A 9,753-nucleotide genomic window follows, 5' to 3' on the forward strand; every position below is an offset into this window, starting at 1 on the left:
AGAAACCGTCGATCTTTAATGTATTCCCGATGATGTTTACTCAACCGTCGGCGATTCTAATTTTTCTTTTGAGAATTGGTGATTTTCGGTCAATAGTGGTGTTAGAAAACCATCGATCTTTATTGTATTTCCAACGGTATTCAGTCAACCGTCAGAGTTTTTAATTTTGGTTTGGGAATTGGTGATTTTCTACCGATGGTCGTGTCAGAAAACCGTTGGGCTTGGTAAGTTCGACCGATGGTTGGGAGGTGACCGCCAGGATTGCTTACAGATATCCCGACGGTGGTACATAATCGTCGGAAAAAAATCAATTTAAATCCCCGATTCTTCTTCTTCCCTCTCTCACCGATTCTTCTTCTTCTTCTTCCTCTCGTCGTTGTGCTATCATTCTTCTTCTTCTTCCCTCTCTCACCGTCCATCGCCATTCGTTCCCCTCTTGTCGTCCATTCTTCCCCTCTAGCAGCTGTTCCTATCTGCTCGTTCTCTCTGGCAGTCGTCCGTTCATTCCCTGGCCATTCGTTCATCCCCTCGCCGGAAAGGTAACTCCGTTCATTCCCTAGCCGTCTGTTGCTCCGCTGTCTGTTGGTTCTCCATCTCACCCATTGGTTCATTATCTCGCCGTCTACCGTCGTCTCTGATTTCCCCTCCCCAAAAAGGTAACTCTTTTTTTACTTATTTACTTGATATTCTTGGTATTCTTGGTATTCTTGGTATTATGTACTGCCATAAACAAATGGTTGATTGTAATGATGTTAGTGATTTGTTTAAGTAAAATAAATTGGTTAGAATTGGATGTTGAGTTTTTGTTTATTAGATGGTTGATTGTAATGTAGATTTGCTGTGGATCATAGAATGAGGTACTCTATTAGCTAAAGAACAATTCAATTTTGTATCATGTGATTTGCTCTATTTATGTAGATAGCCAATAGACTATGGTAGGTTTTTTTTCTTGCTAGATTTCTCGCTAAATGAATTTATGTCATTAACTTAGGATATTCGAGTTAGTTTATGGGGCGATTCGATTAACTCTATAGAATAGTTTAGCGTTGAGATAGGGAATGTTTTCTATTCTTTAGTTTCTGAACTACGTATTCTTCATACATATATAGAGCTAAACATTATCAATTCTTATGATAGGACTTCAACTAGCACTATCATAAAAATGATAGCACTAACATTGATTTTGTCATCAATTTGGGTTCAACTGTAAATCTCTATCTGAGTGGATATCATTTGGTTGTCTTTACAATAATTTGGCTTCAATCTCTAGGACTTCAACTAGCATTTTGAACTATCTCCAAACATATCAAGCCTTTCTACCCTAAGATATACTTTTATAAAAGCAAATTGTATAGAATCAAAAGAGGAATAAGGATGTATTTAGGAGTGATTCTAAAATAGTTAAAATGACTGATTCTAAAATAGTTAAAATGACTTTTGTCATTTTCAAAATCACACTTAAACGTACTTTTAATCATTCAAAACCAAGAACATAAAGTAAATGAAATGAAATTAAAAGTTAGAAATTGGAACTATATGTTCTAATATAACTAATAGTCTAAATTATACAGGTTCAATTTATCGCATATATTATTAAGAATGGATAAAGAGTGGATTAAGATTAGCAACGAGTTATCAACTGAGTATGCAGAAGGAGTATATTGATTCCTTGATGTTACAAAACTTCATGTTAATAAGTCAAGAAAAACAAGAAGTCCATGCAGAAAATGTATGAATAATAGGTGGGGAGCCAATAGATGGAGTTGAACGACATTTATTCATTAATAGAATTTTTCCATCTTATCATCAATGGGTATATCATGGAGACCCAGTTGACTTGTCTAGGGGATACGATAGTCACACATCTCAATCGACATATGATGATGGATTAAGTACGACAGAGATGAATGTCATAGATGAAGAAAATAAAATTTTGAATATTATAAATGATCATACACTGTCCAATTGTTGATGTAAATGAAGAAGAAAATGAGGATGAGATGCAGACCAATGCCCAAGAAAGAGATAACAATTCAAGCTTATTTGAAGACTTAATGAATGAAGCATGCAACCAGTTGTACCCTGGTTGTACAAATTTCTCGTCATTGTTGTTCTTGGTGAAGTTGATGCATATTAAGGTTCTTAGCGGTTGGACTAACAAGTCGTTTGATTTGTTACTTGAATTGTTAAAAGAAGCATTTCCCATTGGAGCATCTATACCTAGTTCATTTTATGAAGCTAAAAGAAAAATACGTGACTTCGATTTGGTTATGAGTGTATTAATGCTTGCAAATACGATTGCATCCTATACTAGAAACAATTTGTTGATTTAGAACAGTGTCCATTATGTGGTGAATCATAGTACAAAGTTGAATCTAAAAAAAGTAAAAAGACTCCACAAAATTTTACAACATTTTCCTTTAATACCAATATTGAAGCAATTGTTTGCATCTAAGCATATTGTACCTGAAATGAGGTGGCATAAAGATAAACGTGCTGAAATTAATGGAGTGTTGCGACATCCAGCTGATGCTGAAGGGTGGAAGTATTTTGATCGTGAGTTTCCTCAGTTTGCTTCAGACCCACGTAAGGTTTGTTTATGACTAGCTTCAAATGGATTCAATCCATTCGGAAATATGAGTACTTCATATAGTATGTGGCCAGTGGTGTTCATTCCTTACAATTTGCCACCTTGAAAATGCATGAAAGAGACAAATTTCATTGTCTCTCTTCTTATACCCAGTCCAAAATCTCCTGGAAAAGAAATTGATATTTACTTATAGCCATTGATTGCAAAGTTGAAGGAGTTATGGAATGATGGTGTACACACTTACAATTGTGGAGTTATGGAATGATGGTGTACACACTTACAATTGTGTTAGCAACGAATACTTTCAACTACGTGCTTGCTTATTGTGCACTATTAACGACTTCCCTGCGTATGGTGACTTATCCGGATGGAGTATCAAAGGTTACCAAGCATAGCCTATTTGTAAAGAGGATACATCATCAATGACGCTAAGAGGAAAACAATGTTTTATGGGGCATCGACATTATCTTCCAGATAATCACAGTTGGCATAAAAGCAAACAATTTGATGGAAAAGTGGAACATAGACCTCTTCCAGTTGACATGGATGGAGGAGATATCTTACGAGAGGTGAATTTGTTAAACTTTCCCATACTTAGCGAACATCCAGATAAATGTGATAAAAAAATGGAAACGAAGTTTAAATTGGAATAAAAAAAGTATATGTTTCCAACTTCCATATTGGTCGAAACTTTTATTGAGACATAAGTTGGATGTTATGCATATTGAAAAGAATATTTGTGATAATTTGGTAGGCACGTTATTAAATATTGAGGGAAAGAATAAGGATACAACTAATGCTCGTTTGGATCTAAAAGATCTAAATATACGGAAAGAACTACACCTGCAAAAGGTAGGAGACAAAGTTGGAAAGCCACACGCTACATATGCATTGACTACTAATGATAAGGTTGCATTCTGTAAGTGGATCAAATTAGTGAAATTTCCTTATGGGTTTGTATCCAATATGTCAAGATGTGTGAGTGAGAAATATGGAAAGCTATGGGGGCTAAAAACTCATGACTCGCATGTTCTGCGTCAGAGGCTTCTTCCAATTGGTGTTCGAGCATATTTGAAAACAGACGTGTCCACTGTTGTCGTTACGTTATGCAACTTTTTCTGTGATCTATGTGCAAAAACAATATCTATAGGGGATTTGGATGGATTACAAAGAGACATATAATCTTGTAAGTTAGAAAAAATATTCTCACGGGCATTTTTTGATACAATGGTGCACCTAGCAATCCATTTGCCCTATGAAACAAAAATTGCAGGTCCAGTTAGTTATAGTTGGATGTACCCTATTGAAAGAAGTTTACAGACATTGAAACAATATGTAAGAAACAAAGCACATCCTAAGAGTTCTATAGCAGAAGCATATATAATGAATGAATCGTTGGAATTTTGTTCTTTGTACATAATTGGAATTGAGACAAGGTTCAATAGAGATGAAAGAAATGATGGTAGACTTCCAGAGGATGAGGTATGTGGTGAGTTTTTTATTTTCAGACAAAATGCGCGACCATTAAGAACACCAAGAGTAAGGACATTATCGAGAGAAGAGAAATGCAGTGCACATTAGTACATCTTGAATAATTGCATGGAAATTAAATCTTATCGAACGTAAGTTTTGAACATTTCATTGTAATTGATAATTTTTATTCAAAATGTGAAATCTAAAATTGAGACACGTCTCTTACTTATAGGCAATATTTGAGACTAATTCGACATGAAGCTCAAAGTCAGGATGATTTATACAGAAGGCATCAACAAGGCTTTCCTGGTTGGTTCAAATCTCGTGTACGTATATGAGTTTAAAAAACCAATAAAAATTCAATCGACTACTAATGACAGGTGACATTACTTTTTAAAAGGTTTTTTCACTGCGTGCAAATGGAGATATGTATGATGACATATATTCACTAGGGATGGGGCCAAGTTCAGAAGTGCGCTCATACAGTGGATGCATTGTTAATAGAGTACGCTATCATAGTATTGAGCGTGATAATTGTCAGAGTACGCAAAATAGCGAGTCCATAATTTCTATGGTGTTGTCAATGAAGTATTGGACTTTCAGTATGCCAAGAGAAGACGTGTAATTATGTTTAGGTGCACTTGGTTCGATACAAACCCTAAAAAGGGAAACAAAGTACACATGGATTTGGGGTATATATCAACTAATACAGCTCGTCATTGGTTTGTTAACAAGCCTTTTGTATTTGCCAATCAAGCCAAACAAGTGTTTTACATCAACAATCCTAAATATGGTAATAATTGGAAGGTGGGTCAAGTAATCCAAAACAAGCGTGTGTGGGACATGTCAGAAGTATAAGAACGTGAGAATGACCAACATGAGTTGTTAGAAGTGGTGAATAGTATTACTTGTATAATCGATGAGTCAATAAATGATATCAGTTTATGTAGAGTTGATGTTGATCCTACCGTTGTAGAAAGGATAATTCAGCGAGTTTATGATGACTTCATAAATGACGAGGAAGAGAATGTTCAATCATCTTCTAATAAGTGTTAGAGTTTCGATGAACATCTTAATGCTACAAAATAAGCATGTAAATATGTATTTTCTCCATGAGCATGTAGGTTAAACACTTGTTTCTTTTCCATTTCATAACTTACGTATTGTTGTATAACATATATATTATTATTTACACAGGAACAATGGTAGGTTATACTGATGAGGAGGCAATACTAGATTTTTTACAGTCCGAGCCCATTAGCACATCATCCTTTGTGGGAGATAATACAGGTTATTTTAGAGTCATATTTTTATATCAACTAATGTTTCATTAAACTAACGGCGTATAATTTTAGCAGACTCTAGCAATACGACTACTAGGGCTGGACGTAGATACTCTCGAAATGTTTATCTGGATAAATATGTTAAACAATTCGGGAGAATTCCTATTGAGATTGACCCTGAATGACAGAAACCAACTTGCAACAATGTAACGAGGTTTAGCAATGTTATTGGTACCAACGTTTGGGAATCTTTTTTCCGTTCGTTATGGATCATGGAGAGAGGTAGCAATAGAAACACAAGAACTTGTTAAGGGTCGATTATTGGTAAGATGGTCAATTTATATTTTACAAATTATCTATGCATCGGCTTCCATACTAATTAGTTTTTCATTTCTGTCTTAATTCAGAATCATTTTGTGTTAGACTTGACCAACAAACTGGTCAATGATTTCATCGATGAACAAATGAAAAAATCGTTCAAAGAGTATGGGGGGAACTACACAAACACTATAAGAAATACGCAAGTCCTAAAGAGGCACGAGCACACCCACTTGATCGCCTTAAGGACAACATAGAGGATTGGTACTTTCTATGCAACAAGTTTGAATCCACTAACTGGAGAGTAATAATTTTTGTGTTTTTTATTTTTGTTTTTATTTACTTACTTTTCAATTACTCTAACGAAGTTTAATTTCTCATTTTCTTAGAAAGTGGCAGAGGCTAATCAGAGGAATATGTCAGCCTTAAAGTACACTCATATAGTTGGTTCTAAAACTTTTATACGCATAAGAGAGTCCACGGTAAGTTGGATAAAGTATAATTTTTACAGCTGGTAAAGTACATTCATCTTAATATCTCATTTTCTTGTGAATTGTTTTACAGAAAGGACTCGACGGTGAACCAATGGACGTAATGAATTTATTTAAGCAAACACACTGTAGGAGTGATAACTCTTTCGTTAATCAGGCTGGAATGATGCATATGTAAGTTTTTATTCCTTAATGTAACTTTATTCATATACAATTTTCATACAATAATTCGTTTTAATTATTTATGTAGAGTCAAATGGTTGACCTGAGAGAATCCTCCCTCCAAGAAGAGTTTGAAAGAATATCAGATGAACAAATATGCGAGCAAGTGTTGGGCCCAGAAGTGGGCCTTGGTAGGACACTAAAGGGTAAAAAAGTGAAAAAAAATCTAGGGGATCATCGTATAGTGCATCTTCATCAAGAATGATAGAGGAGCAACAACAAGAGATAGACTCCTTAAAGGCTAGATTGGCTAGATTGGACGAACAGGACACCAAAAAACAAGCTGAGATGGATGATATGAAAGCTATGCTCTCACAACTCATGAAAGATAGATCGAACTAGGTATGAGCTCTTCAACTTTCATAGTAAACTTAACTGTAAGAATGTGTATGTTGTTATCTTGCAGTTATGGTAACAATATAAGCATATAGTTATGTAAAGTATAGTCAATGTTGTTATCCTGATGTTGAGTTTGAATTTTATCTTATGCTAAATTAGATGATTGTGTATGTGTTGTTATTCTATAGTTATGGTAACAACATAAACGTATAGATGTTTCAGATGGTTTATATATTACAATTGAGAATAAGTTTGAGGAGTGGGGGTAGGGGGAGGGGGTGTTTCAGTTGATTGTGTAATTTAGTTTGATTGTGTTAGTTAATTTGTTTTAGTTTGTTTGTTTGATTGTATAAGTTAGTTTGTTTCAGTTGATTGTGTAAATTAGTTTGTTTATCACCATTGAGAATAATTTTTTTTTTTTTTTTTTTTGAGGGGGAGGGGGGAGGAGTGTTTCAGTTGATTGTGTAAGTTAGTTTTTTTATTACAATTGAGAATAATTTTGGGGGAAAGGGGGTGTTTTAGTTGATTGTGTAAGTTAATTTGATTCATTTGATTGCATATCTATATATATGTTAAGTTTAAGTTATGATTGAGTTGGTTTATTGGTTTTTTTAGTTGAGATTGATATATTATTGAGCATTAAACTTATTTAAATTTGTATTTTGTAGGTATCTGGAGATTTTTGTTGAAGATACATCTCTAGGAAAGAAGCGTATTTAGGTTTTACATTGTTATCGTGTAATTGTCGTTGTAATTCTGGATGTTATAGAACTCGTGGATTAAGGTTTTCGATATATTATTAATCTATTATGGATATTTACTTCATTTTGGAAATCTTAATTTAGTTGATTGATATTTATAAGATTTAAACAGGTATGACATTTGGAAAAAAACAGATCTAAAAAAAATAAACAGATTTAAAGAGGCATTTAAATCTGTTTATTTATTTATTTCAAGAATTCTCGATGGCAAGGAGTCAGGCAACGAACACTCGACGGTGACTACATACCGTCTGGATTTAAAACTATCCTGACGGCCTCTATGCACCAACGGAATAAAGACAACACCTGACGGTCACTAACCGTCGAGTGTTAAAGCTCTCGCAGTGGTCTACATCACCATCGGTCGAAATTGGGAATCCCGACAACGTCAAAACCCATCGAGATAAAAACTAATCCCGAACAGTTTAGAAGACCGTCGGGCTGATCAGAAATGTCACGCTCTACCGTCGAGCCAAAGCTTAAATCCCGACAGTCGGGAGTCGGGTTAACCTACAAATTTCGACGAACGACTGTCGGGCTTTGTTCCTTTTTTCTGACGGTTTCCTTTAGGGTCGGGAAAACGTCCCATTCTTATCCATCGAGATAATTCTTTTTTCCTACAACAGGGCTTTCTAACCATCGAGAAAGGTTTCCCCGACGACAGTATCCCGACGGTGTTGCCGATGACTTCTTCGCCATCGGGAAAGGTTAGCCCGACGGTAATTATTACTTCTCCCAATGCCCTCCACCATCGGGATTCAACCAAATTCTTGTAGTGAACCTATGAAGGGTTAACTTACTAATCATGGTTATATCGAGTGGACATAATATATCTACAGTGAAGGGAGTGCAACTAGTGGGCTTTAGTGGAGTGACTCGGTAGTTAACGAATGGTGGTTAATTAGTTAAAGAGATTAGCTGATTAATCGTGGATCGTTAGAGCCCATAATCTGTAGGTCCATGAGGTCCCCCTACTAGCTCATATCGGACTAAACCTTAGAATAGTGTGAACAACGAATTTGAAGTGTTCAAATTCAAGTTTTGGAGTAAAGCGATAAATATATACAAAATATTTAACCTAATGTTTAATTGTGAATTAAACATAAAGAGAGAGAAAATAGGAGATATTTAGATAAGATTTAAATACTAAGATTATTAATAAGAATTCATATTCATTGTGATTATTGTTGGATTTAATAATAAATTAAATTAATTAAATTGTTTAACTAGTTATTTAATATTAATTTAATTTTAAAATTGATAATTATAATTAATTTAAATTAAATAGAATTGATCAAAATTGCATTAAAAGTCAAATTATTAACTAGGCCAAAAATGCAATGGAAGTTAAATTGTTAATTTTTTATTTTCTTAAAGTCAAAAAGTCAAATTTGTTGACTTTGGACTTTGAGAGTCAAACTTCGACCAAGTTAGTAGAAAGATCTAACATTTGTGAGTGAGAAATACGAACTCTTGCTTGGTTAACTGTTGTCTTCATTTGAAGACACATATCCCACTAAATCCCACTTTGAGTTAGTGGATTTTTTATTGTCAATTTCTCATCAAACTCAAAGTTGCATATTTTACATGCAATGGTCTTTAAAGGGGAGTGTTTAAAGAATTTTAAAACTCTTGGCCTTAGTGAAAATTGATGAGTTCATATGATAATCTCATCCTTTTTTTCTCTCATAGTTTTAGCTTTTTTTCCTCTCCAAATTAGTCACTCACCAAATCCCACCATCCTGTTCTAAGGTCGGAGATTAGTCGGAAAGACCCTCATGGTGGTCTACGAACTGTTCATGAGGAGATTGAAGTTAAATTGGAGAAGATTCAAAATCTACAAAGGTTGTGTTCTTTTTCCTCTTTTATTTGTTTCTATTGCATGCTTATCTTTGTAATTAACCTGATTAGAGTACTTTAGATCCATTTTTCTTCAGCTGTGCATCTGTTCGTTCCATCAGAGGAGGACAAGTTGGGCCATTTGGCCTAACAAAGCCACTCACCTCGGCTTCGACCTCCAGGCTAAGGTGGGCAAGTTGGGTCATTTGGCCCAACGCCTTTCTTTTCCCTATTTTCTTACTCCTTTAACCCATGCCCATTTCTTACACTTCTTTAGCCCTCACGTGTCTGTCATTATTTCGATTTTACCCTTCGCATTTTACCCTCCTAAACACGTGATTCTTGGTCTAAAAGTGACCTATAACATATATAATTTATTTTAAAATTAGGCTAGTTGCATAAATAGAATTCATGCTCAAAATAATAGAATAGGTAGT

This window comes from Benincasa hispida, chromosome 10 (genome assembly GCF_027475165.1).
Source record: "Benincasa hispida cultivar pf3 chromosome 10, pf3_genome.v1.1, whole genome shotgun sequence".
In the NCBI taxonomy this organism is placed as follows: domain Eukaryota; kingdom Viridiplantae; phylum Streptophyta; class Magnoliopsida; order Cucurbitales; family Cucurbitaceae; genus Benincasa; species Benincasa hispida.